Here is a 22,224-nt window from a genome sequence, read left to right as displayed (position 1 = left end):
CCGCAGTGCTGTACAGAGATCACTGAGCCAGTCACATCAGTCTCTGTACCAGAGGAGCTTACACTCTAATGCCCCCACAGTCACATCAGTCTCTGCACCAGAGGAGCTTACACTCTAATGCCCCCCCCCCCACAGTCACATCAGTCTCTGTACCAGTGGAGCTTACACTCTAATGCCCCCCTCCCCCCACTGTCACACACTATTATTATTATACATTTATATAGCTCTGACATATACCGCAGTGCTGTACAGAGAACACTGAGCCAGTCACATCAGTCTCTGCACCAGAGGAGCTTACACTCTAATGTCCCCCCACAGTCACATCAGTCTCTGTACCAGAGGAGCTTACACTCTAATGTCCCCCCACAGTCACATCAGTCTCTGTACCAGAGGAGCTTACACTCTAATGTCCCCCCACAGTCACATCAGTCTCTGTACCAGAGGCAGGGCAGCCATCAGAAATTTTGGGGCCCCTTACACAGCTTAAGGCCTGGGCCCAACCGGGCCTGACCACCAACATTCCACAGGGCCCGCCCTCTGGCCGTCTCACCGAATCCACCCACTGGCCATCCCACCGAGTCCTTCAGTGCACCCACTTCTATTTAACACTCTTACAACTTAATAAATGAAAATGAATCCAATCCATCAAAGAGACATCCCCATATATTTAGCAAAGAGATATCCCAATCCAGCAAAGAGACAGCCTCATATTTTCAGCAAAGAGACAACGCAATCCAGCAAAAAGACATCCCTTCAGCTGCATCGGCTTACTCTGCAGCCACTATGCTTTAGCAATTGCTAGTTACTGCAGCTGCAACTACTCAGTCTCCTTGGTTGGGGCCTGGGTGGCCGGGCCCCTCGGAACGCCTGGGCCCCTTACATGTGTATGGGCTGTCCCCCCCTGATGGCTGCCCTGACCAGAGGAGCTTACACTCTAATGTCCCCCCACAGTCACACACTATTATTATTATACATTTATATATCTCTGACATATACCGCAGTGCTGTACAGAGATCACTGAGCCAGTCACATCAGTCTCTGCACCAGAGGAGCTTACACTCTAATGTCCCCCCACAGTCACATCAGTCCCTGTACCAGAGGAGCTTACACTCTAATGCCCCCCCACAGTCACATCAGTCTCTGCACCAGAGGAGCTTACACTCTAATGCCCCCCCACAGTCACATCAGTCTCTGCACCAGGGGAGCTTACACTCTAATGTCCCCCCACAGTCACATCAGTCTCTGTACCAGAGGAGCTTACACTCTAATGCCCCCCCACAGTCACATCAGTCTCTGCACCAGGGGAGCTTACACTCTAATATCCCCCCCCCCCCTACAGTCACACACTATTATTAGCAAGCATAAGGCCCAGCAAGGATGTCATATAAAGTATATTCCATTGTATTCTTTATTATAAGTTGTATATAATACATGCAGAGTGTATTGGTTGTTGCACACATTTTTGGCGAATTTCATAGCTTTCTATCATACAATTAAAAAAAATTGTAACAATCGCGGTCACTCGCTTTCTTTTTCAGCTGCGCTCAGTTTCATATCACCAAGAATTAGCCTCATGGCGGTTTTGATTGATCTCCACCATAATTCTCTTCATTTGGTCACAGGAGAATGATAAATCGGAGCTGGCAGGTGGCTGCTGACCTAATTTCTTTCGATCATCTTTTATTTTTTTAAATAAATTTTTTTTTTTTAAACCACCTTGTCGTTCTGTAGAGAAGATATCCTAAATGTCAGCTCGGTACAATGGAAGATGTATTATCCTCACCTCTTCGGGGCTGTCTCTAGTCCCATCTCTATTGCAACCTCTGTAGGACTCCAGGAGTGTCGGTCCCCAGTGTGTCCCCCCCCCCCCACCTGCAATGCTGCTTTTTCTCTGGTCACAGGAGAGGACCCAGCAGTGACATAGGGGGAGGGGGGGGGGGGTCAAAGGACAGAACCACCTCCAATAAGAAGAGGTCCAGATGAATTTGGTTGATTTGGACTCTTAGACCCCATTCAGACTGGGGCGACACGACTTGGTGGGGCGACCTGTGAAGTGCACCGCGACCTCGGCGCGACTTGCACGGACTTCATATAATTGAAGTCAATGCAAGTCGCCTCCAGGTCGCCCCAAAGTAGTGCAGGTCCCTTTTTCTAAGTCGGAGCGACTTGTGTCGCTCCTTTTAGAACGGTGAGCGACCAATCGCGACTTGTCAGGCGACCAAGTCGCCTGACAAGTCGCACTAGTGTGAATGGACCCTTAAAGTGGACCTCTTCTTTTCAAAGTTTCTCTTAACCACTTCTGGACCAGAAGGATTTGCCCCCTTAATGACCAGGCCCTATTTTGCGATTCGACACTGCGTTATTTTAATGGACAATTGCGCGGTCGTGCAACGCTGTACCGAAATTGGTGTCCTTTTTTTTCCCCACAAACAGAGCTTTCTTTTGGTGGTATTTGATCACCTCTGCGATTTTTATTTCTTGTGCTATAAACAAAAAAAGAGCAACAATTTAAAAAAAAAAATATATATTTTTCACATTCTCAAAAAAAAAAAAAAAAAATTTAAATCGATTTTTTTTTTTACTTTTTAGGCCAATTTGTTTTCTGCTACATATTTCTGGTAAAAGGTAAAAAAAAAAAAAAAATTGCAATAAGCGACCAGGCCCTATTTTGCGATTCGGCACTGCGTTACCCAAATGAAATAGATGTCCTTTTTTCCCCACAAACAGAGCTTTCTTTTGGTGGTATTTGATCACCTGTGCGATTTTTTTTTTTTTTTTTTTGCGCTATAAACAAAAAAACGGCGACAATTTTGAAAAAAAAATAAATAAATATTTTTCACATTCTGCTATATAACAATCTCAAAAAAAAATTGTAAAATCGAAATTCTTTTACTTTTTAGGCCAATTTGTTTTTTTGCTACATATTTCTGGTAAAAAAAAAAATCGCAATAAGCGACCAGGCCCTATTTTGCGATTCGGCACTGCGTTACTTTAACGGACAATTGCGCGGTCGTGCGGCGCTGTACCCAAATAAAATTGATGTCCATTTTTTCCCACACATAGAGCTTTCTTTTGTTGGTATTTGATCACCTGTGCGATTTTTATTTTTTGCGCTATAAACAAAAAAACGGCGACAATTTTGAAAAAAAATAAAAAATAAATATTTTTCACATTCTGCTATATAACATTCTCAAAAAAAAAATTGTAAAATCGAAATTCTTTTACTTTTTAGGCCAATTTGTTTTTTTGCTACATATTTTTGGTAAAAAAATCACAATAAGCGTATTTTGATTGGTTTGCGCAAAAGTTATTGCATTTACTAACTACGGGAAAGATTTATGTAATTTTTATTGTTTATTTTTTTTTTTTACTAGTAATGGCGGCGATCTGCGATTTTTTTTTTTTTTTTTTGCGGGACTGTGACATTGCGGTGGACAGATCGGACCCCTAACTGACATTTTTGACACTTTTGGGGGGACCAGTGACATTACTACAGTAATCAGTACTATAAATATGCACTGTTACTGTAATAATGACACTGGCATGGAAGGGGTTAACACTGTTGGTGATCAAGGGGTTAAATGTATGCCTCATGCTTACTGACGTGTGTGGGGGGGAGGGGACTGTGTGACACAGACACAGATCGCAGGTTCAGCTATGCTGAATCCTGTGATCTGTCCCTGCCTGTCACAGAGGAGATTTCCTCACTCGATCCCCGACGATTGGGGAAGAGCGGCGGTGATCACCGCCTCTCCTCCCCTGGCCCGACTCCCGCTGTGTCTGAATACAGCGGGAGCGAGCCTCCGGCGGCACGCGCGCCGCCGAGAGAGAGGAATGTCTGGTGACATAGGTCTATGTCGCTAGACGATAAAGAACCACTTTGCCGCAGTAGAGCTCCAGTGAGCGGTCGGCAATTGGTTAAAGTAGACCTCTTCTTTTCGAAGTTTCTCTTTAAGCTTGTTGGGAGGACCCCCTAGCATCCTGGTGATAAAGCCAGTTCCTAGAGTTACAGGGGGCAGCTTTATGGGGACAACGTTCCAAACAACCAACATGTCCTCCGTTTTCCAGTAGCATCACTCATTGGTTCTTTTTGCAGCCCATACAAATTCATCACCACCCTTTTCAAGCTAGCATAGTTAACCAGTTAACATCGTAACCAGCTGTGGACGTCCTACACACATCCAAAAATACTTGATGGAAGTACCCAGGGCATGTGTGATACGCCCTGTCCTTCTCCTCCAACTCACCCACATTCACACTTACCACCAATTACCCACTGTCAAAATGACAGCCAGGAGTTGCTGTGTAAATACAGAGGTTGTAATATCCGATGCTTTAAAAAATGGGCCATCTGACACAGTGATTATAAATAATGTTTAAATGTAAGATCGAGAGATACAAAGTAACATTGTTTATAAACATTGATCAGACAGGAGATAGAGAGATACAACGTAACATTGTTTATAAACATTGATCAGACATGAGATAGAGAGATGCAAAGTAACATTGTTTATAAACATTGATCAGACAGGAGATAGATACAAAGGAAGGTTATTTATAAACATTAATCAGACGGCAGATAGAGAGATGCAAAGTAACATTGTTTATAAACATTGATCAGACATGAGATAGAGAGATACAAAGTAACATTGTTAATAAACATTGATCAGACATGAGATAGAGAGATACAAAGTAACATTTTTTATAAACATTAATCAGACAGGAGATAGAGAGATACAAAGTAACATTGTTTATAAACTTTGATCAGGCGGGAGATAGATACAAAGTAACATTTTTTATAAACATTAATCAGGAGATAGAGAGATACAAAGTAACATTGATCAGACGGGAGATAGAGAGATACAAAGTAACATTGTTTATAAACATTGATCAGATGGGAGATAAAGGCTCCGTTCACATCTAGGCGTTTTGGGGCGTTTTTGGGTCGTTTTTCTGCTCTAGGATCAGCTCTCAAAACGCCCAACAAGACAAATCCTATTCATTTCAATGGCCCCTGTTCACATCTGAGCGTTTTGACGCTGTATACAAAACGCCCAATGCTCAAAAAAGTACATGAGCTTCTTTTTGGGCAGATTACAGGCGTTTTCCATTGATCTCTATTCAATCTAAAAACGCCTGCACAAAAATCGCGATAAAAATCGCGGTAAAATCGCGGTAAAAAACGCCGCAAAAATCGCGGTAAAAAACGCACTAAACACGCTACGCTCAGGTGTGAATGTAGCCAAAGATGTACAAAGTGACATTGTTTATAAACATTGATCAGACAGGAGATAGAGAGATACAGAGTAACATTGTTTATAAACATTAAACAGGAGATAGAGAGATACAAAGTAACATTGTTTATAAACATTGATCAGACATGAGATAGAGAGATACAAAGTAACATTGTTTATAAACATTGATCAGACAGTAGATAGAGAGATACAAAGTAACATTGTTTATAAACATTGATCAGATGGGATATAGAGAGATACAAAGTAACATTGTTTATAAACATTGATCAGACAGGAGATAGAGAGATACAAAGTAACATTGTTTATAAACATTGATCAGACAGGAGATAGAGAGATACAAAGTAACATTGTTTATAAACATTGATCAGACAGGAGATAGAGAGATACAAAGTGACATTGTTTATAAACATTGATCAGACTGGAGATAGAGAGATGCAGAGTAACATTGTTTATAAACATTAAACAGGAGATAGAGAGATACAAAGTAACATTGTTTATAAGCATTCATCCGATGGGAGATAGAGCAGATACAAAGTAACATTGTTTATAAACATTGATCAGACATGAGATAGAGAGATACAAAGTAACATTGTTTATAAACATTGATCAGACAGTAGATAGAGAGATACAAAGTAACATTGTTTATAAACATTGATCAGATGGGATATAGAGAGATACAAAGTAACATTGTTTATAAACATTGATCAGACAGGAGATAGAGAGATACAAAGTAACATTGTTTATAAACATTGATCAGACAGGAGATAGAGAGATACAAAGTAACATTGTTTATAAACATTGATCAGACAGGAGATAGAGAGATACAAAGTAACATTGTTTATAAACATTGATCAGACAGGAGATAGAGAGATACAAAGTAACATTGTTTATAAACATTGATCACACAGAAAATTAAGAGATAGAGCAACATAAATACTATTTACACAAAAGTTAGAAGCAATGTAACATTGTGAGATTTGTATCTATTATAATTAATTTATCTGCAGTTTTATTTTTTTCAATAAACCTTGATCCTATTTAACCCTTAGTTTACCATAATGTACCATAATTAACTCCTTTCTAACCGTTAATATTAAATTGGAAGTGGGTACTTTTTTAAAAAAGATACAAGCTCCCCGAAAAAAAAACCACCTCTAATGTTTTGGGGATGGGGTTCAGCTTTAACCCCAAAATACTTTATTATTATTTGTTTTTAGCTTAATATTTTGAATTATTTTATTACAGTACATAATATTTGTCATACTGCGATTCCTCCATTGCCCCTTCCTCCCCCCTCCCCCCTGCCCTCGGTAGATTAGATGCCTATCTATTGTGTAATACTAGAAAACCCTTCAGGTCCTTCTTAGGTCCTCTGTGACCCCCAATCTCATTTTAGATGTTTCTTGATTCCTGGTTGATGTATTGGCTGTGATTCTTCTATTTTATGGTCCCCGGTGACAATTTGTCACACCTGCTGATTGGATTGTGAAGCCGCAGTGCCCAATCTGTCCCAGCCTGGGTGGAGCTGTGCTTCTCCAATTTAGCTCTATTGTCTCTCTGGCCGTTGTGACCTTACGTACTCCACTATTGATCACAGTCATAGAGAAGAGCTGGCTGCGTTCATCTTGATAATTAGGTGTCACCTCTCTCTGTGCAGCTCTCAACGAGGGGAGCCTCTCAGGGGCAGTTAACCCTTGTCGGACAGTCTAGGGCAGTGATGGCGAACCCTGGAACCCCCAGATGTTTTGGAACAACATTTTCCATGATGCCCATGCACTCTCCAGTGTAGTTGAGCATCATGGGAAATGTAGTTAAAAAAACATCTGGGGTGCCAAGGTTCGCCATCACTGGTCTAGGGTCTAACCCCCCGTCGATGCGTAGAGTGATCTGGAACCATTAACTCGTAGACCATTTCTCAGCACTTCTTTCATAAATACAATAAATTTTACGTTTCCGTCAAACTAGATGGCAGTAGTGTAATTCCTCCCGGCGCTGTCTGCGGTACTGGCGTGTGTGACATGGAGGAGAGCGGAGAGGGAGAGCGGACCGGCAGTGAGAGCCCTGCACTGTACCTGTACATCCACCAACCCCCCCCTCCATATACTGTACATCTACCTACCCACCCCATATACCTACCTACCCACCCTATACACCCACTGACCCCTATATACATGTACCTACCAACCCTATACACCCACTGACCCCTATATACATCTACCTACCCACCCTATACACCCACTGACCCCCAAATACACCTACCTACCCACCCCATATACCTACCTACCCACCCTATACACCCACTGACCCCTATATACACCTACCTACCCACCCTATACACCCACTGACCGCTATGTACATCTACCTACCAACCCTATACACCCACTGACCCCCAAATACACCTACCTACCCACCCTATACACCCACTGACCCCTATATACATCTACCTACCAACCCTATACACCCACTGACCCCCAAATACACCTACCTATGAACCCTTTACACCCACTGACCCCTATATACACCTACCTACCCACCCTATACACCCACTTACCCCTATATACACCTACCTACCCACCCTATACACCCACTGACCCCTATATACATCTACCTACCAACCCTATACACCCACTGACCCCCAAATACACCTACCTACCCACCCTATACACCCACTGACCCCTATATACACCTACCTACCAACCCTATACACCCACTGACCCCTATATACACCTACCTACCCACCCTATACACCCACTGACCCCTATATACACCTACCTACCCACCCTATACACCCACTGACCCCTATATACACCTACCTACCAACCCTATACACCCACTGACCCCCAAATACACCTACCTACCCACCATATACACCCACTGAACCCCAAATACACCTACCTACCCACCCTATACACCCACTGACCCCTATATACACCTACCTATCCACCCTATACACCCACTGACCCCTATATACACCTACCTACCAACCCTATACACCCACTGACCCCCAAATACACCTACCTACCCACCCTATACACCCACTGACCCCTATATACACCTACCTACCCACCCTATACACCCGCTGACCCCTATATACACCTACCTACCCACCCTATACACCCACTGACCCCTATATACACCTACCTACCCACCCTATACACCCGCTGACCCCTATATACACCTACCTACCAACCCTATACACCCACTGACCCCTATATACACCTACCTACCCACCCTATACACCCACTGACCCCTATATACACCTACCTTCCAACCCTATACACCCACTGACCCCCAAATACACCTACCTACCCACCCTATACACCCACTGACCCCTATATACACCTACCTACCTATCCTATACACCCACTGACCCCTATATACACCTACCTTCCAACCCTATACACCTACCTACCCACCCTATACACCCACTGACCCCTATATACACCTACCTACCCACCCTATACACCCGCTGACCCCTATATACACCTACCTACCCACCCTATACAAGCACAGACCCCTATATACACCTACCTACCCACCCTATATACCCACTGACCCCTATATACACCTACCTACCCACCCTATACACCCACTGACCCCTATATACACCTGCCTACCCACCCTATACACCCGCTGACCCCTATATACACCTACCTACCCACCCTATACACCCGCTGACCCCTATATACACCTACCTACCAACCCTATACACCCACTGACCCCTATATACACTTACCTACCAACCCTATACACCCACTGACCCCTATATACACCTACCTACCAACCCTATACACCCGCTGACCCCTATATACACCTACCTACCCACCCTATACACCCACTGACCCCTATATACACCTACCTATCCACCCTATATACACCTACCTACCCACCGTATACACCCACTGACCCCTATATACACCTACCTACCCACCCTATACACCCACTGACCCCCAAATACACCTACCTACCCACCCTATACACCCGCTGACCCCTATATACACCTACCTACCCACCCTATACACCCACTGACCCCTATATACACCTACCTACCCACCCTATACACCCGCTGACCCCTATATACACCTACCCACCTGGGCAGGAAGGGGGTGAAACTGCCCACTATTGAAGTGGTTAACAATTAGGGCCACCGCAAGCATTACCCAAAATTGCAGCGTATTTCTGAAACATGCGGCAAAATGTGCATTTTTCTGTGTTTTGTCACGCATTTAGGACACCAAAAAAAATAAAAAATCTTCTCCTCCCTCTGTTGTAGCGGGGACATAAAAGAACCTGCGTTAAATATTTCTTCTCGTTTGGAAAGGGTGACAAGGACTCTCCATAAAAGGCTGCAATATAACAATTAGGGCACGTGCGTTGTCACGCGGCGTCAGAACTTCTAAGGCTGCGGGGATCAAATCGCAACTTCTGCACGCCCTGAAATTGTCACAATGTTTACCGTCCTCTTCCACTTACTATACGTGCAATGATAATGGGGGTCATTATACAAATGCATTTCTCCTTGGCGGAATGTCGTTATGTCTTAAATACCATAATAGCGGTTCGGCGCTCTCGCTGACGCCAAGCTTTCCTGCTGGCTAAGTGTTTGTTAGCGGTGATTGGGGGACGTATTGAAGGGGTTATTATGTAAATGGCGAGCAACGCATGAGATTATTTAGATATCCCGTATACATGTTTATCCCTCCTGCTGGTACATGTGATCTTATTCCGCATGTTATAAAGAAATGTATCTTTATCTTCGAGAAATGGAATGTATTTACACGTATTTATACGGCGGTATTTACAGGAGCCGCCAAAAAAGGGATTATTTTATGGATTAGCAATTGGAGCCGTATAGATTGCATGATTATTATACTTTTGGAATTTTAATTCTTTATTTACCTACTCCATTTAACCACTTCTGGACCGGAAGGATTTTACCCCTTAATGACCAGGCCATTTTTTGCGATTCAGCACTGCGTTACTTTAACTGACAATTGCGTGGTCATGCGACGATGTACCCAAATAAAATTGATGTCCATTTTTTCCCCACAAATAGAGCTTTTTTTTTTGGTGGTATTTGATCACCTGTGCGATTTTTTATTTTTTGCGCTATAAACAAAAAAAGAGCGACAAAGAAACCCAATAATACAATAATTATACAATAAAAATAACAGCAATCATTTCTGCTATATAATATTCCCCAAAAAAAAAAAAAAATTAAAAATCTATTTTTTTTTTATCCTTTTAGGCCAATTTGTATTCTGCTACATATTTTGGTTTTGTCCTTTTTTTAAAAAAAAAATAGAGCTTTCTTTTGGTGGTATTTGATCACCTGCGCGATTTTTATTTTTTGCGATCTAAACAAAAAAAAGAGCGACAATTCTGAAAAAATATATATATTTTTCAATTTCTGATATAAAACATCCCCAATAAAAATAAACAATGTTAACAATCTAATTTTTTTCATCATTTTAGGCCAATTTGTATTCTGCTACATATTTTTGGTAAACAAAAAATCCCAATAAGCGTATTTTGATTGGTTTGCGCAAAAAAATATTGCGTCTACTAACTACGGGAAAGATTTATGTCATTTTTATTTTATTTTATTTATTTATTTATTTTATACTAGTAATGGCGGTGATCTGTGATTGTTAGGGGGGACTGCGACATTGCGGCGGACAGATCGGACCCCTAACTGACATTTTTGACACTTTGGGGGGGGGGGGGGAACCAGTGATGTTACTACAGTAATCAGTGCTAAAAATATGCACTGTCACTGTACTAATGAAATTGGCAGGGAAGGGGTTAACACTGGGGGTGATCAATGGGTTAAATGTGAGTCGAGGGGGTGTTTCTAACTGTGGGGGGAGGGACTTGTGAAATAAACACACTAGGGACCTGTGTTCCTATATAGAAGGATGACAGGCGCTCTGTGATCATTCCAGAGAGAAGAACGGTCGGCTGTGTTTACGACAGCTGACCGTCCTTCTCTCTCAGCGGGGAGCGATCACGGCCACCGGCCCCGTGGATCAGCATCCTCGCTGCCTAGTGGGGGCGGGCGCGCGCTGCCGGTGGGAACGCCCCCCCCCCACACACACACACAAGCATTCCCGCGATCCGCAAAATACAGGTACGGTGATTCGCGCAGCCGAGCCAAACTGCCGCAATATATATGCCGCAATATATAGGCAAGCCGTTAAAGGAAACGTACGGCTGTCTTCTACATACTTTGTTTTTTCTTTTTCAACCCTTCCCAGGAAACGAGGGTCGCTAGGAACTGCGTCACGCTCTGTGCTGCACACGTGACGTCATTCACATGGTGCCAGCGTGTATTCATCCATCACGCGTTTGTTCCATGGGGGTTTGGCGCCAATTATGTCGTTCCTAGCAACCCTCGTTTCTTGGCATCACATGTTGTACTTAAAGCGGAGTTCCGGGCACAAAAAAGATTTTTTTTTTTTGTGCCCCTCCGCTAGGTATGCCGCACCTGAAAAGGAATTGGATAGTTATTTTTTTTTTTTTTGTTTACTCACCTTTTTATTGACGATCGTAAATACTCACCTGTGACAGCTTCCTCCTCCAGCGCCGCGGCTCACCCCGTCACTTCCTGCCTCGCGATGATTCCTGGGAGCTAAACGTCATAGCTCCCAGGAATCAATGCGCCGCACCGGCCCCACTCGTCATTTCCGGGCGACGCCGCATTCCCCTGCTAAACAGCTTCTGGGCATGCCCAGAAGCTGTTTAGGAATGCGGCGCCGCGCCGGAAGTGACGAGAGGGGCCGGTGCAGTGCATTCTGGGACACGAAGACGCGGAAGAAGACAGAGAAGAGGACCGCGCCGGCTTCAGCTGCCCACAACCGAGATGGAAACGCTGTGGAAGAAAATTTCTAAGTAAGTATTTCTTCTAAAAGGTAAGTGCGAACCGGGACAGATCAGAGGCTAGCCATTGTGGAATGTGCTAGCCCTGACTGTCCCGGGGGTATGTTCAACAAAAAAACGTTTCTCTGCCCGGAACTCCGCTTTAAGCTGACTTGTAAGTTTATGGGAAAAATTATTTTTTCTAGGGGTGTTTTTCTTCCCCCTTTTTCTTCTTCCCCTTCCTCCAGTGTTTGGTCAAGCAGAACATAAGGATGATTGTACAATCTGATTGTATAGTGAATGGCCGTCCGTTCATGCAATTGGTCCCTATTATTCGCATTTCTCTGAACAATCAATAAATATGATGACACGTGTGACCTCTATAGATAGCAAAGCGAATCCGCGTCATTTCTCGTTCACTCGGAATACAACAGCCAATCGTCACATGTTGTATCCCAAGGATTCTCCGACCACAGAAACGGTAAACAGACTTTCCTTCCGAGATACGACTAAAAGCATAAAAACCACATGATAGTCCATGAGATGATTAGTAATGTATGAGGTCCCGATCCGGGCAATAAATATTAATAAACCCCCATACCATTGACGTGTTTCCATACCACTCACCGGGGAACTGTGCCATGGGGTCAACGTTCATGTGTGTGTTTATTCATGACAACAAATACATCTCACACCGCTTCACAGTGCTGCATTTTCATTTATTTATTTTATTTAAAAATTAAAGTAGCAATAATAATGTACATGAAAAGTAAATTATAAAGTAATAAAATACATGAAAAGTTAAAAATAAAATTAATTAAAAAAATAACAATAAAAGTAAAAATGGAATAACTTGTTATTTTCAGTTATTAATATTATTATTATTATTATTATTATTATTATTATTATTATTATTATTATTATATTAAAATAAATGTTTTATTCATTCATTTAATTAATTTTTTATTTATTGCATTATTTTTAATTTATTTTCATGTACTTTTGAATATTTTTTTTAATGTACATATTAGTATCACAATAATAATATTTAATCATCATGTTAATTATTAATATTATTATTATTATTATTATTATTATTACAAATTATAGTAATCCTAAACATCTACTTAAAAAATAAATAAAATAATAATAAAATGCATGAAAAATAAATTTAAAAATAATCAAATATTTATTAATTTATTTTATTTTTTATTTATTGCATTATTTTTTATTTTCATGTACTTTTTATTTATTTTTTTCATGTACATATCACAATAATTAATAATTTATTATTTTTCCATCATGTTTCCTTCCAGTGACACCATAGGCACAGGGACATTGTTTCCTTCCAGTGTCACCATAGATACAGGGACATTGTTCCCTTCCAGTGACACCATAGATACAGGGACATTGTTCCCTTCCAGTGACACCATAGATACAGGAACATTGTTCTCTTCCAGTGACACCATAGATACAGGGACATTGTTCCCTTCCAGTGACACCATAAATACAGGAACATTGTTCTCTTCCAGTGACACCATAGACACAGGGACATTGTTCCCTTCCAGTGACACCATAGACACAGGGACATTGTTCCCTTCTAGTGACACAATAGACACAGGGACATTGTTCCCTTCCAGTGACACCATAGACACAGGGACATTGTTCCCTTTCAGTGACACCATAGACACAGGAACATTGTTCCCTTCCAGTGACACCATAGACCACAGGGACATTGTTCCCTTCCAGTGACACCATAGAAACAGGGACATTGTTCCCTTCCAGTGACACCATAGAAACAGGGACATTGTTTCCTTCCAGTGACACCATAGACACAGGGGACATTGTTCCCTTCCAGTGACACCATAGACACAGGGACATTGTTTCCTTCCAGTGACACCATAGACACAGGGACAATGTTCCCTTCCAGTGACACCATAGACACAGGGACATTGTTCCCTTTCAATGACACCATAGACACAGGGACATTGTTTCCTTCCAGTGACACCATAGACACAGGGACATTGTTCCCTTCCAGTGACACCATAGACACAGGGACATTGTTCCCTTCCAGTGACACCATAGACACAGGGACATTGTTTCCTTCCAGTGACACCATAGACACAGGGACATTGTTCCCTTCCAGTGACACCATAGACACAGGGACATTGTTCCCTTCCAGTGACACTATAGACACAGGGACGTTGTTTCCTTCCAGTGACACCATAGACACAGGGGACATTGTTTCCTTCCAGTGACACCATAGACACAGGGGACAGCTAGTAACCTCTTCCATTTGATACGGTGTCACCCAACCATTGGCACTATTTTAGTGCACGCCACAACCTTCAGATAAGTTCCATCTCAGCACTGCATGTATTGCTATTGGCCCCGCCCACTATTCACCCAGGAAGGTGGGTCCCTTTGCTCTGGGCACCGGGTGGCCTTGTTCCGGCACCGAAGGACCAAGGATTAATTTTCAGGAGTGTTCCATTACACGGGGGTTCAAGTTGCAATCGTCTAATTAGACTAATGTAGAGATTTTATTTCTTCCTGACATCGAGACCTTCAATGTACCTGGATGACCTCCAGCAATGTGCAAATGGTGCATCGTATTCCGATGACCTTCAGATACACTCCGTCCCCTCTGATTGGACGCTCCTATATTGATTTTTGAGCTTCTTATCTAATGTGTAAGCTCACCTTTTAGCTACATAATGCATGGAGTCCCCGATACAATTCCAGATCCCCGCCCCCAATAGTACATACCTGCGTTCCTTATGTTCAAACACTGCTCCTTCTTATCAATACATATACAGCCATTGGGAAGCCTCTTCACAGAAACTTCTGGCCCCTCAATCTCTCTAGGGGGCGCTACTGGATGCTACCAGTGTGGCCCTAATTGATTTAAATGGGCAAGATTGAAGGGTGGTGCCATGTTAAAATTTCCCAGGGCCCCAACCCAAAGCATCATATCTACGGCATGTGTACAGCTCCCTTTGGCTGTATGGTAGGTCTTAGGTGGGTGGTGTGACCAGTTTGGTGTGGGGGAGCTCAAGTGTCCTTCACAGATCCCTGACCTCAACCCCTCCTGAATGCCATTGGGATGAACCTCACAAATGGGCACAAATTCCCAAAGACACCCTCCAACATCTTGTGGAAATTCTTTCCAGGAAAGTGGAAGATGTTCTAGCCACGAAGGAGGACCAGCTTCATATTAATGGTCATGGTTTTGGAATGGAGGTCAACTTCATATTAATTGCTATGGTTTTGGAAATTGGAATGAAGGTCAACTCCACTTTTTTAGTCATAGATTTATAATTGGATGTTCAACAGCTCAAAGGTGGAGAATGTTATAGCCACAAATGGTGACAAACTCCATATTAATGGCCATAGTTTTGGGATAGGAGGTAACGCCATATCAATAGCCATGGTTATGGAATAGGTTCGTCAATGGCTTACCATTGTGGTAACAGTTTGGTGAGGACCCTTATCCCTCACCAATACCCAACCTCACAAATGGACACAAATTCTAAAAGACATCCTCCAACATCTTGTGGAAATTCTTCCCAGAAGAGTGGAGGATGTTCTAGCCACGGAGGAGGACCAGCTTCATATTTGCTATGGTTTCGGAAATTGGAATGAAGGTCAACTTCACTTAATCAGTCATAGTTTTATAATTGGATGTTCAACAGCTCAAAGGTGGAGAATGTTATAGCCACAAATGGTTACAAACTCCATATTAATGGCCATAGTTTTGGGATAGGAGGTAAACCAATATCAATGGCCATGGTTATGGAATAGGATGGCCAACGGCTTACCATTGTGGTAACAGTTTGGTGAGGACCCTTATCCCCAGGGGCAGACTGGCAACTTTCCGCCCAGGGGGCAAGTACAAACCAGAGGCCCATGGTGCAGCGACTCGGCCCCCCGCCCACTCTCCCTCACCCTCTCTCCCACTCTCCCAATCCTCCTCCTGACCCCTATTCCAAGCTGAAGCCCTGCTCCAGATACTCTACTTACCGGCTGAATCCGGATTCCCGACCTGGCCAGCAGGGGGGAGGTTGGTGGGAGCTGCGACAGCTCGGTTGGCGCTGGCGAGAGCTGAAGAATCTCAAGTGGGGCATGGAACTGGCCTCTACTCGGACACAGTTTACACTATCCATGCGGGGGAGGCCTGCGCTTTGTCCTTGTCTTCAACCCGCACTCAGTAGGTCAGTGGCAGGGACTTTTTGCTTCTGTTCACCAGGAATCCTTTAGGTATGTCTGTGGCAGAAGCAGTGCAGCCTTTTTACGGGGCATCAGAGCGGCCCAGGGGGCAATTTCCCCCCTGCCCCCTGGCCCAGTCCTCCCCTGCTTATCCCTCATCAATACCCAACCTCACAAATGGGCAGAATTTCCCAACGACACACTCCAAAATCTTGTGGAAGACCTTCAATGTACCTGGATGTCTTCCAGCAATGTGCAAATGGCGCATCGTCTTCCAATGACCTTCAGATACACTCCGTTCCCTCTGATTGGACGCTCTTATATTGATTTTTTAGCTTCCTATTTAATGTGTAAGCTCAGCTTTAGCTACATAATACAAGGAGCCCCCAATGCATTTCCAGGTCCCCCCCCCTATAGTACATACCCCGGTTCCTTATGTTCAAATGCCGCTCCTTCTTGTCAATACATACACAGCCATTGGGAGGCCTCATCGCAGAAACTGCTGGCCCCTCAATCCTCCTAGGGGGCGCTACTGGATGCTACCAGTGTGGCCCTAATTGATTTAAATGGGCAAGATTGAAGGGTGGTGCCATCTGTCAACAAGCCATGTTAAAATTTCCCAGGGCCCCAACCAAAGCATCATATCTACGGCATGTGTACAGCTCCCTTTGGCTGTATGGTAGGTCTTAGGTATGCTGTAAAATAACGGCTCAGCCACCTGTTTATACCACCCCCTGGCTGCAGTGAGTTATCTGAACACTTTACAGACATGGCGTGCAAAGCCAGTTCCATTAAGACATGGTGTGACCAGTTTGGTGTGGAGGAACTCAAGTGATCCCTGACCTCAACCCCTCCTGAACGCCATTGGGATGAACCTCACAAATGGGCACAAATTCCCAAAGAGTGGAGGATGTTCTATCCACAAAGGAGGATGCTTCATATTAATGGTCATGGTTTTGGAATGAAGGTCAACTCCACTTTAATAGTCATAGTTTTATAATTGGATGGTCAACAGCTCAAAGGTGGAGGATGTTATAGCCACAAATGGTGACGAACTCCATATTAATGGCCATTGTTTTGGGATAGGAGGTAACGCCATATCAATGGCCATGGTTATGGAATAGGTTCGCCAACGGCTTACCATTGTGGTAACAGTTTGGTGAGGACCCTTATCCCTCATCAATACCCAATCTCAAAAATGGACACAAATTCCCAAAGACACCCTCCAACATCTTCTGGAAAGTGGAGGATGTTCTAGCCACGAAGGAGTACCAGCTTGATATTAATGGTCATGGTTTTGGAATGGAGGTCAACTTCATATTGCCATGGTTTTGGAATGAAGGTCAACTCCGCTTTTTTAGTCATAGTTTTATAATTGGATGTTCAAAAGCTCAAAGGTGGAGGATGCTATAGCCACAAATGGTGACAAACTCCATATTAATGGCCATAGTCTTAGGACAGGAGGTAATGCCATATCAATGGCCATGGTTATGGAATAGGATGGCCAACGGCTTACCATTGTGTCCTTCACGGTTACCTGACCTCAATTCCTCCTGCACACCATTGGGATGAACCTCACAAATGGGCACAAATTCCCAACGACGTCCTCCAAAATCTTGTGGAAAGTCTTTCCAGAAAAGTGGAGGATGTTATAGTCACAAAGGAAGACCAACTTCGTAATAATGGTCATGGTTGTGGAATTTGATGTCTACAAGGTCAAGGGTGGGGGATGTTATAGCCACAAATGGCAACAACCTCCATATTAAAAACCATGGTTTTGGAATAGGATGATCAACAGCTTACCATTGTGGTAACAGTTTGGTGAAGACCCTTTTCTGTTCCTCCATGACTGTGCCCCTGTGTGCAACACCAGCTCCATAAAGACATGGTGTGACCAGTTTGGTGTGGAGGAACTCCAGTGTCCTGCTTAGAGCCCTGATATCAACCCTACTGAACACCATTTGGATAAATTGGAACGCCGATTGTAAGCCAGGTCTTCTTATCCCCAATCAATACCTGACCTTACAAATGGGCACAAATTCCCAAAGACACCCTCCAAAATCTTGTAGAAAGTCTTTCCAGATAAGTATAGGGCATTATAGCTGCAAAGTAGAACCAACTCCATATTAATGCTCATGGTTTTGGAATGGAGGGCAACTCCATATTAGTAGTCATAGTTTTATAATTAGATGTCCAATGGCTCAAGGGTGGAGGATGTTATAGCCACAAATGGCGACCAAATCCATATTAATGGCCATGGTTTTGGAATAGAGGACAACTCCATATTACTGGCCATGGTTTTTAAATTGGATGGCCAACAGCTCAAAATTGTGGTAACCATTTAGTGAAGACCCTTTTCAGTTTGACCATGACTGTGCCCCCGTGTACAAGGCCAGCTCCATAAAGACATGGTTTGACCAGTTTGGTTTGGAGGAACTTGAGTTTTCCGTCAGTCAGTACAGATTTTGGCAGACAAAAATCAAATGAGCAAGACTGGGCATGCTCAGAGAAGGAAAAACACACAAAAAGTAGACCAGCACATGACATCACTTCTGCAGTTGGTTGTTATTGGCCGACAAAATTCGTGTGCAGTCTAGAGCACATTTCAACCAACACAACAACACTGGACAAAAGACGGCCGATCGGTCGGCCGACAATCGGTACGTGTGTACGGGGCTTCAGTCTCAGAAATGGATGGGCTGAAATATAAATTATTTGGCAGGTAAAGCAGCTCTCATACGTGTATTTTATCTGCGTATTTAGCTATTTTCCTAGAGTTTAGCTTTAAGTATATTAGAAAATCTTTCGTCAGGGTCCCTCCATTAGTTGTCCTTAAACAGAAGCCAGCTTTTTTTCATGTAAAGAAACAAGACGTCTTCTCATAACTGTAAAGCTGTTATCGCCATCCCCTGGGATACAGAACCACATAGTTTGCTTATTGTCATCCGACGTTGGACAGGCGCCATGTGCTAATGAGCATAAAATATGACTTCTCCTGCAAACCTGATTGAGATGTCTCCAGCACTGCCATATGTGACTCTTCTAAACAGACCCCAACTTCCACTAACTAAACGTCATTAGCAGCAAATTGCTTTAACCTTTTCATCTCATGTCCTGACCCTCTATATGCAGCGCAGAGAATTTGTCTCAGTGATCACAGCTGGCAAGTCTTCACTGTGCTCCTCCTGTACTTCTACTTGCCTTGTTCATCAAACATCTGCCTATCGTCCTGCGCACACACAGAGAGGGTCCATGAGGCGCAGATGACGCCAGGCTTCATGTGCCTGTATCTGAGAGGAGAGATGTGGCGTCTCTGGGAAAATTATGTGTTACAGTATCAGAGTATAAATATAAATCCAATTGATACTACTTTGCAAATGTAACAGTTTAATTTTTATGTACTCTACAGTATATGGTAAAAAGTAAGGACACCCCTCCAAATGATGGAGTTCAGGTGTTTCCAGTGTCGGGTAATGTCACACTTACCTCTCCCGAGATCCAGCTCTGGGTCTCTTCTCCATTGTGCGGCAACCGACACTTCTGCGTTTTACCCGGAGAGTGGATGCTGCAAGCAACCAGAAGACACATCTATTTGGCATTGCCTTTAATTGCAAAGGGTTGCTAAGCTTCAGCCAGGCTCCCATGCTGCAGTACTTTCCTGCAAACTCCTTTCCTCCTTTGTCCTCCATGCCTCTGGCACTGTGTGTCTCTAAATGTGCCCAGCAAGCTTTCTTACTCCAGTTTGCCCCTAACGCCTATGCCACGTAGTAACCTAGGGGTGCCCAGTGACTTCAGTGCACCCAAAAGCATCCTGTGTCACCCAGCAACCCAAGTCGTCCATGGGTGCCCCATGATAGCAATGCATTCCAGAGCATCCTGTGTCCTCTAGTAACCCCAGTACAACCCTGTGTGCCCCATGACTCCAAGGGCACTTCCAGAGCATCCTGTGTCATCTAGTAACCCCTGTACACCCCTGTGTGCCCCGTGACTCCAAGCGAACTCCAGAGCATCCTGTGTCATCTTGTGACTTTAGTGTGCTCTGTGTCAGGACCTGGATCACCTACTTGTGGCATTTTGGTTCCCTGGGTGGAGGATTGTAATTCCAATGTCTACCAGCAGGTGTCTCCTAGCAGACAGCAGATCTCAGCAATCAGTTTCTATCTGATACTGGCTGCTGGGAGGGTATTTAAGTCCTCCTGTGTCATCAAATGACTCCAGTGTCCCAATATCCACTGCAGAGCGTCCTGTGTGATCTAGTGACTCCAGTGTGCACCTGTGACAGGACCTGGATCACCTGCTGGTGACATAGTGGTTCCTTGGATGGAGGATTTTAATTCCAATGTCTACCAACAGGTGTCTCCTAGCAGACAGCAGATCCCAGCAATCAGTTTCTATCTGATACTGGCTGCTGGGAGGGTATTTAAGTCCTCCTGTGTCATCAAATGACTCCAGTGTCCCAATGTGCACTGCAGAGAATCCTGTGTGATCTAATGACTCCAGTGTGCCCCTGTGTCAGGACCTGGATCACCTGCTGGTGGCACTGTGGTTCCTTGGGTGGAGGGTTGTAATTCCAGCGTCCACCAGTGGGTTTCTCCCAGCAGACAGCAGATTACAGTAGACAGTTTCCACCTGATGCTGGCTGCCGGGAGGGTATTTAGCCCCCCCCCATAAGTGCCTCTCGCTCCAATGTTTTGCTTGCTGGCAGATACTGCTACTCCTTATCCTGTTCCTGCCCATGCCCTATTTGCTCTGTCAGCATCCTGCATGTACCTGCCCCCCCTTGTTCCTGAAGTCAGTTTTGGTTCTTCCTATTTGCTCCCTGCACCTCCATTTTTCCCTGCTTTTCTGTGTTGCGCTTTCTGTATGTATTGCATTATGTTGTTAGGCTTCTGTTTGTTATTCATAGTCATTTTTTTCTGTCACTGGGTTTTTGGTTCACTTATATTTTCATGTTTGCTGTGTGCTGGTGCTTTGATGGATTTTGTTTCATTGTAAAAAATAAATCTCACTTAAAGCATACACAGTCTAGTCCCAGTCTCCTGAGGGTAGCCAAAAAGATCTAGCCATCTCTGCTGCTGATTCCTGACACCCTGTGCGCTCCAGAGCATCCTTTGTCACCTAGTGACCCCAGTATGTCCCAGGATATCAGTGTACCCTAGAGCATCCTGTGTCATCCAATGCCTCCCTTTATGCCTCAATGGCACCTATGTCACCACACAGTATTCTGTTTGATTCTGCATAATCTGGATAGGCATTCCCTCAACAAATATGGATATGGACCTCTGTCCTTGACTGGTACTGCTGTAATACTCCATTATACATAGATATTGTAGAAAATTGTGCTCTTCCAACCTTGTGATAACAGTCTGGTGAAGACCCTTTTCCGTTCCACCATAACTGTGCCCTGTGTACAAAGCCAGCTCCATAAAGACATGATTTGACCAGTTTGGTGAGGAGGAACTCAAGTGTCCTGCACAAAGCCCTGACCTCAATCCTATTGAGCTCCCTTAGGATGAATTAGAACCCCAAATTGTGAACCAGGTCTTCTCATCCAGCATCAGTACCAGACCTCATAAATGGCCTAAAAATTCCTGCAGACACTCTTGAAAATCTTGTGGAAAGTCTTTCCAAAAGAGTGGAGGATGTTGTAGTGACAAAGGAGGACCAACTCCATGATAACAACTATGGCTTTGGAATGGGGGATAACTCTATATTATTGGTCAAGGTTTTGGAATGGAGGGAAACTCCATATTACCGACCATGGTTATAAAATAGGATGGCCAACAGCTCAACATTGTGGTAACAGTTTGGCAAAAACACTTTCCTGTTCCCCCATGGCTGTACCCCTGTGTAAAAAGCCAGCTCCATAAAGACATGGATGACCAGTTTGGTGTGGAGGAAC

At 43.8% G+C, this 22,224-nt stretch overlaps 1 protein-coding gene across 1 annotated transcript in view; it reads left to right on the top strand.

Moving 5' to 3' along the window:
- PTH1R (parathyroid hormone 1 receptor) overlaps nt 1-22,224 on the top strand; it is a 560,628-nt gene that overhangs the window by 144,605 nt on the left and 393,799 nt on the right. The gene's annotated exons all lie outside the window — the stretch shown is intronic.

The sequence above is a fragment of the Pelophylax lessonae genome (assembly GCF_965119305.1).
Source record: "Pelophylax lessonae genome assembly, chromosome: 5".
NCBI classification, from domain to species: Eukaryota; Metazoa; Chordata; class Amphibia; order Anura; family Ranidae; genus Pelophylax; species Pelophylax lessonae.
The sequence above is the reverse complement of the archived record's forward strand: the minus strand, read 5'-3'. Positions and strand labels throughout refer to the sequence as shown.